The sequence below is a fragment of the Mobula birostris genome, chromosome 5 (assembly GCF_030028105.1).
Source record: "Mobula birostris isolate sMobBir1 chromosome 5, sMobBir1.hap1, whole genome shotgun sequence".
Lineage (NCBI taxonomy): Eukaryota > Metazoa > Chordata > Chondrichthyes > Myliobatiformes > Myliobatidae > Mobula > Mobula birostris.
In genome coordinates, this window is record NC_092374.1 from 169,796,067 (window position 1) to 169,804,240 (window position 8,174).

Below are 8,174 nucleotides of genomic sequence, written 5' to 3' on the forward strand. Positions count from 1 at the left end.
TGCCCAGGCCTGCGCCCTAGAGAGTGAAGACTTGCCAGGTGCAGATCCATGGTCTCTCAAGACTAACGGATGCTTTAGTATTTGACATTTCTATCCTGGGAAAAATCTTGGACTGCCTCTCATCATTTTATAAACTTCAATCAGGGCTCCCCTCCGATTTTGCATAATAGAGCATTTGTGTTTCCATTTATATTTCAATTTTCTGCAGCACAATACTCTATTTCCCATTGAATCCTGTGTTCCTGTGTTATAAGAAGAGATGTGTTTCAACACAATTCTTTTTCTTCACAGTAATGATAGTGCCAGAGCTTCTGGCTCGTTGTGGGGAGCCACTTAATAACTCGCCTTGTCAATTTTCCAAAGCAAATCTCTTAAAGGGCCAGCAGCTGTGTTTCAAGACACAAGTGTTTGCAGATACTGCAACAAGTCCCACAACTTTAGAAATGGCACAAAGTTTTCCTCTAATGTCAACATTTGTCAAATATCTTCTCACCAGTCTGTCTACCTCCCCCCAGGTCCCCTCCTCCTTTCCTTTCTCCTACAGTCCACTCTCTTTCCCTCTCCGGCCCTTTATCTTTTCTACCCACCTGGCTTCACCTATCACCTTCGAGCTATTCTCCTTCGCCTCCCCCCACCTTTTTATTCTAGCGCCTTCCCCTTGCCCTTCTAGTCCTGGAGAAGAGTCTTGGCCTGAAATGCTGACTGTTTATTTATTTCTGTAGACGCTGCCTGCCCTGCCAAGTTCCTCCAGCAGTTTGTGTCTTTTGCTTTGTAAAATATCAAGTTCATCCCCCTACATTGCCACTTAGATTCATAACTTGTGCTTAGACTCTCCGGCCCTGTTTCAGACCTCCTTTGAGTTAATGATGTGGTAGAGAGTTGAAAAAATAACTGCAGTGGAGCAAAATAAGCATATCGCGCTAAATTAACAGCCATGTTATCTGCGCATATGTCAATAAATATGAGTTGAAAAGAAACAAAAATAGGCAACATTTGTTATTGCTTTTGGTTTTAGTATTTATTTATTTAATTCCTCGCTAATTTCCCCATATGTGTGAATTTTATTCCACATCTTGGATTTTTGGGTCATAATTTGCCAATTCCCTGAGGGCAGGTTTCCATAATCCAAATCTACAAATTTACAATCAGGCATCACTTGTATGCAGAGCGATATGAGAATTGAAACCTGGATTGTTTACAAGCAATTGGATACTGGGGTTTATTGAAAAAAAAATATTCAAATGCCTGGAGATTCTGCTGAGTATGATGAATCAGATGGTCACCTCCAAGTGATGTATTGTATCCAGTTCTAGTGACCACCTCAGAATGGATGTTGAAGTCATGGCAAGAGTACAGAGGCAAATTGTTAGAATGGTTTCTGGAATTGTGGGGGGGGGGGGGGTTGCTAGTCATAGAGTCGTAGAGTTAGAACATGGAAGCAGGTCCTTCAGCTCAACTCATCCATGCTGTCCAGGATATCTATCCTAGCCAATTCCATTTGCCTGCATTCAGCCCAGGCACCTCTGGGAATTTTCTACCCATGAGCCTTACCAAATGCTTCTTAAGCATTGTAATTGTACCCACCTTCTCAGCTTCATCGGAGATCGCGCTCCAAGTGGGGGTGAGGAAAGGCTGAGCAAGCCATGGAATGAAGGAGGGTGACAGGTGACTTGATGAGTTGCATAAGATTATGAGAGGCACATATGGAAGAGGCTACCAGCATCTTTTTCCCTGGGTGGCAATGACCAATACCAGAGGATACCATTTAACTGAGTGATTGAAGTATAGGGGAGATGTCACAGGTAGATTTTTTTTTACACAGATGACTGGAATGTGTTGTTGCGTGAATGAAGTCACCAGAGAACATTACTGGCAGATAAAAAGCAGCTTCTTTATTCAACAAAACAAGGCGCAGCAGGCATCATATGGAGAGGTTTTCAGTGGAAAGGTCTCGCTAACCCAACATGGGGCTCGATATTGTATGTGCCAAACATCAAAGGTCAACACCATATTTACAATGTATGGACAATGCTTTCTTTGAAACTAACATACAACCTTCACACCTCCTGATTCGCATCCACACCACAGACATCTAAATGATTTTTAATCAACATCCTCTAGACTGGGATTCCCAGCTTTTAGAAACCATTGTTCAGAGCTGCACTCCAAATTAAATCCACAGTACATTTTCAGGTGTGAAGACTGATAGTCAGTCAGTTGCTAAATGTATATGTCCTAAACCCAAAAATCACTCTAGGAAATGCACTGCTGGGAGTGGTGGTAGAGGCAGATACATTAGGACCATTAGATGGGTGCATGGGTGTAAGCAAAATGGAAGGTTGTAGCTTGTGTAGGAGGGCAGGGTTAGATTGCTCATGAAGCAGCTTTATATAGGTCATCAACATCAGGCTTACAACATCATGGGCCAAGGGGTCTGTACTGTACTGTTCCTCTGGAATAGGAAGTTTAAGATGGGATGTGATGGATGGGTTTCAAAGTCAATGAAGGAGTTATAAAGACTTAATGAGGAAGAACTATTTCCAGTGGCAGAACACTCAACCATCAGAGGTCACAAAGTTAAGGTAATTAGCAAAAGAATCAGAGGGGAGATGAGAAGATCCTACACTATGCAGGGTGAGAGTTGAGATACACTGCCTGACAGAATGACTGGAAGCCCTCAAGAAGAAATTGGATAAATATTTAAAGGAGAAGGGATTCCAAAGATGCGAGGAAAGAGCAGGATAATGAGATTAACTGAATAACTTCCTGTCAAGACCGATGGAGTGTCATTGGGATAAATTAACTCCTCCTGTTAGGTAGAGGGCCATCATTGGCAAGAACAGTAAGATAAGTAAATGCTTTGAAGTAAAATCAAATGCGGGAACTGCTCAATAGGTCAGCCAGCATCCACAGAGAAATAAACAGAGTTAATGAAAAAGGATCGAGTGCTTTCTTTCCCAGCATCTATGATGAATAAACTCTTCTCAAGCTTCTAGCCAGTACAGGTATCAATTTTAACCGACGTTTCGATGACAAACTCTGCTGTCTTCATCACAGATAATGTCTGGGCATGTCTAGTCCGGTGGTATTTATACACCCGTTGTCCATCCCTCCTAATTGGTTAGTCCTCGTCCAATCAGGTTTCCGCTGTCCCACCTTGTTTGCAATTGAATTCCAGTTCTTACTTAGAGTGAGACCTTTGTCTTTACTAAAATTCTTTTCCTCTAGTTTATTGTGGACTACAGGAGGAATGGAGACAGGCTAACCCCTATTGGGATCAATGGATTTGGGGTCGAGAGGGTGAATAGCTTTGTTCCTTGGCATAAACATCACCGAGGACCTCACATGGTCTGTACATACTGGCTGTGTGGTGAAAAAGGCACAACAGCACCTCTTTCACCTCAGACAGTTGAAGAAGTTTGGTGTGGGCCCCCAAGTCTAACAACTTTCTACAGGGGCACAACTGAGAGCATCCTGACTGGCTGCATCACTGCCTGGAATGGGAACTGTACTTCCCTCAATCGCAGGACTCTGCAGAGAATGCTACGGACAGCCCAGCTCATCTGTAGATGTGACCTTCCCACTACTTAGGACATTTACAAAGACAGGTGTGTAAAAAGGGCCCAAAGGATCATTAGGGACCCGAGTCACCCCAACCACAAACTATTCCAGCTGTTTCCATCCAGGAAACGGTACTGCAGCATAAAAGCCAGGAACAACAGGCTCCAGGACAGCTTCTTCCACTAGGCCATCAGACTGCTTACCTCATGCTGACACAACTGTATTTCTATGTTATATTGACTATCTGTTGTACATACTATTTATTACAAATTACTATAAATTGCAGATTGCACATTTAGACAGAGGTGTCACGTAAAGATTTTTACTTCTCATGTATATGAAGGATGTAAGTAACAACGTAAATTCAATTCAATTTCAATGGCTTTCTTCACCAGGCAGTGCCAAAAGCCTTTGGCACAGCACAGTAGTTTTGTGCCATCAAAATCAATCCTATGGTTATTGCGATTACAAGGTTCTGCTACCGCCTGTGTCGCTGGGTAACCCAGACAGATACACCTCCTGTTCTCATTGATGCAGGTTTCCATCATTCATCCCATCTGGCCATTAAATGTTGCTCCTCATTCACAGGGAATTCTGTAAACACCAGCCATCCTGAGCCCCAGGTCATCTGCTGTGATTTGATCTTCCTTACGGATTTGTGGATGGTATTTCTTCAGGATCCTAGTGATCCTTCCAGAAACCATGGAAATATAGGGAAGACAGGTGGTAGTGATGGGTTCCTCCTCGTTATTTAGTTTCCTGGTTTTTCCATTGGTCCTTTAGAGGGCCCGATTGGTTTCCTTCACCTTGCAGCCATTCTGTAGGAATGTCTTGCGTAATCATCTTATTTCCTCATGGAGACTGTCCGCATCCAAAATAGTTTTTGCATGGTTATTCAAAGTCGAAAGATCTGGTCTACATTAGGAGGCGTGAATGAGGCTGTTATTGTTGAGATATAAGTCTGTGTGAATGAGTTTCCGACAGACGCCATGTGCAAGGCTACCATCTGGTTTCCATCATATTAAAATGCCCAGAAATGGGAGGCAACCATTCTTCTCCATCTCCATCACAAATTGAATAATTTCTACATGGAGGATTTTGAGGAGAGGACTCTGAGTTCATCGCCCTCATGCCCCAAATGCTTCTTCAGATATGTCAATTGCACCTTTGTAGTGTGGCCTCATGGACTCCAACAGGTCCACAACCATCCAATCAGCATACATCCAAACATTCAACTTACGATGGAGATGGAGAAGAATAGTCTCACTCTAAGTAAGAACTGGAATTTGATTGTAAACAAATTGGGACAACAAAAATCTGATTGGATGAAGACTAACCAATCAGGAGGGATGGATGAGAGGGGTATAAATACCACCGGACTGGACGTGCCCAGGCATCATCTCTGATGAAGATGGCAGAGTTTGTCATCGAAATGTTAGTTAAAATCATACTTGTACCCAGCTGGAAGCCCGAGAATTTATTCATCAAACAGAGTTAATGTTTTAGGCAGAAGTACTGTGTCTTTTGCCCAAAGTTGTGGATTAGAGTCCATCAGAACTGTCTAACTATGATGACTCTACAAATTAGCATTTTGGATTTTGACACGTTATAATTTACATAATGGTGATAATCACATGGCCACAGATCTTTTACAGTGCTGCTGATATGATAATCCTCCTGAGGTTTCTTCTCATCACTAGTTACGTCATCTACCCAAATGTCAAGCACTTCCATCAGCTTTGTTGGTTTAGTCATCAGAAAAGTGACTCACTGGACCTTACCTAAATTGAACCAGCTTTATCACACCCTTGGTATTTGTGGGCTGCATCTTTGAGATTAAATTAATTCTACAGGAATAGAAAGATACCTTCTAGACTCTTGCAATTTGTTCTGAAATTCATTTAGATCTGTACCATAGCTCCAACCAAATACATGTCAAACTCAGTCTGAAAATTTCTGATAGAACTCCAGCCTCATGAGCCCCTCTAAGGAGAAATTTATAGATTTCCAACAGGTTTTGTGCTTTCTAACATCACTGCCGTATAAACAGGCTCTGGTTCTATGTTTAGAGCCTTAGGTTACTTTTAGTGATGATGTTTAAACCCCTGTCCTTGGGTGAATGGTATTCTGGATCCCATGAGCTGTGAGTCTGCTGGCTCAGTGTTTAATCTTCTTGTGACATGCAAATGCTTCATTCATAGGAGACGTGCAAAGTGATGCCATGCACCCAAGTGCCTGTCACTATTAATTATTGTACCATTGCGTGTGAGACTTTTGCCATTATTCAGCTCCAGGCCAGTCATTCTCCCAAGTAAACTCCTCAGTGACATCTGCCCTTGCTATCCACTGGCATGGCTCATGCGTGACAAGACCACAGCACTTTTTTCAGTGTCAACAGGTGTTAAGATCTACCGAGCTCTCTGGGGTCACTCCTCAAGTTACAGCTGATGTGAAATGTGAAATGCCTAAATTTCAGTTTAGATATATCATCTATTTCCCCCTTTGACTATTTCCTTGGGCCCTGTGAGAGTTCAGCAGAGTACTGAGAAACACAGCCCATCGCGACCATGTCCTCTTGGAGAAAGAATGGATTTTGTAGCAAGAGTTTGTCAGTTTGACTCCTTTCATAGTGAGTGTTGCATGAGGAGAGGTTTTGCAGATTGAGTCTGTTTGTTATTGTGTTGAGGAGAATAAAAGGTGGCCTCATTAAAACATTAGAGGACTTGAGTTGATGTTTCTTGTGGGTACAGAGTTCAGAACCAGCTGTCAAGTACCAAAATGCAGGATTGGCCATTCAGGACTGCAATGAAAAGAAATTTCTTCAAAGTCAAGGTCAAAGTTGAATTTATTGTCATATGTACAAATTCATGAATACACAGGTGCAATGAAACTGAATTGTAGCCACATCACAGGCACATTGCATTAGATAGTCTGCATTCATAAAAAGGCATAAATTCAACATAAATATACATAATTTTTTGTCAAGAAAACCATTAGAACAAAAAAAAAGTCGGTTTGTAGTGCAAAGTGATCGAAGTGGTCATAACATTGCTAAATTACAGTGATTAGGGCTTTACTGATTGGTTCAAGAACCAAATGGTTGAAGGGAAGTAGCTGTTTTCGAACCTGGTGGTGTGGGTCTTCAGGCTTCTATACCTTCTGCCCGATGGTTGCTGTAAAAATATGGCATGACTCGGTGAGTCTTTGGAACTTTCTATTCAAATGGATTCTGGAATATTAATTGCTCAACATATTCAAGAAAATGATTTTGGATATTGAGGGAATTGAGGCATGTGGGGTTAGTTTAGGAAAGTGGTCATGAGGTAAAAGATCAGCCATGATCTTATTGGACAGAGCAATAACAAGAGGCTGAGCAGCCACTTTGAGCTGGAAAGTGTACCTCAAGGTGAACACTTCACCAACAACAAGCCTGGTCAAATAAAACCTCCAGCATTTTGAAGCATGTCCAATCACCAGGATTGTTCATCCCTGAGCTGAGGTGATGTACTGGGCACTGACTGAGTAGACAGGGAGAAACTGCTTCCAGTGCGAAGAGGCTGAAAAAGAAAGATAATGGAGAGCAGCCCAGGAAGCAGATGAGGTGATCATGTACTTACAGATTTACACTCTGTCGACCATAGATTATATAGTGGCCAGATTTAAATGGTTTTTTCTATCAGAGAAATATGAATTTCCTGGGGCTTTTTTCTCTGGAGCAGATAAAACAACCTGGAAGTGGTCTTTTACCTTAAGAAGCGGTTGAATACCATAGAGTTAAGATAGACCAACTGTTTTCATTTTAAAACTGTCGGCAGCCTGAACATTCCTTCCCTTCTTGAAAGGTAACGCCTCACAGATCAAGTCTCGGTACTTAGAGTTTGCAACGCAGCACCAAGCTGAACCAGGCTTTCTGCCTCCTCACCAACCCCCCCCAAGCTACCTCCCTCTCCCCGCTCCTCCCCTGTGTGTTTACCCATCACAACCTCCTACTATTCCTCTCCCCTTAAACACCATCTCTGCTCAGCATCTCAGCCTCTCTGTGGGCACATCCTCCCTTCCCCAGAAAAAGGTTTCCAGAATTCCTTACTGGATTTATTAATGACTGTCTCACATCCCTTCATTTTGGACTCTCTACAAGTTCTGTCTGCCTTCCATAATTTTAAAGCTCCCTATCATATAACCCTCCCAAACACCCTTTCTTTCACATTGGCCTCAAGGTGCCTACTGAGGAATCACTCAATGGTGAAAAAATAAATTATCAGAGTCAATGTTCATTATGTAAAGGAGCCCTACAGAGTGACAGCTTCCTTCTCTCTTAGCGTTGTTTGATTGACAGCCTAATCCCTTCTTATTACCAACTGTAAGTGAAAATCACACATGATTGCCCCTCCAAGTGATAAGCACTTGGAATTTGAGAGAGGGAAAGAGGAGGTGGGAGTGGGGGTGGGGACAGGGAAAGGAGAAAGATCGGGGGAAAAAGAGGCCTTGAGAAGAGGTAGAGGAGAGATAACGTCAGAGAAAGGCAAAGGAAAGAGAGGAAGGGGGGGGGAGAAGTAGCAGTGGGAAGATAGAGAAAAGTAGGTGATAAAGGGACAGAGAGAGAGGACATATTG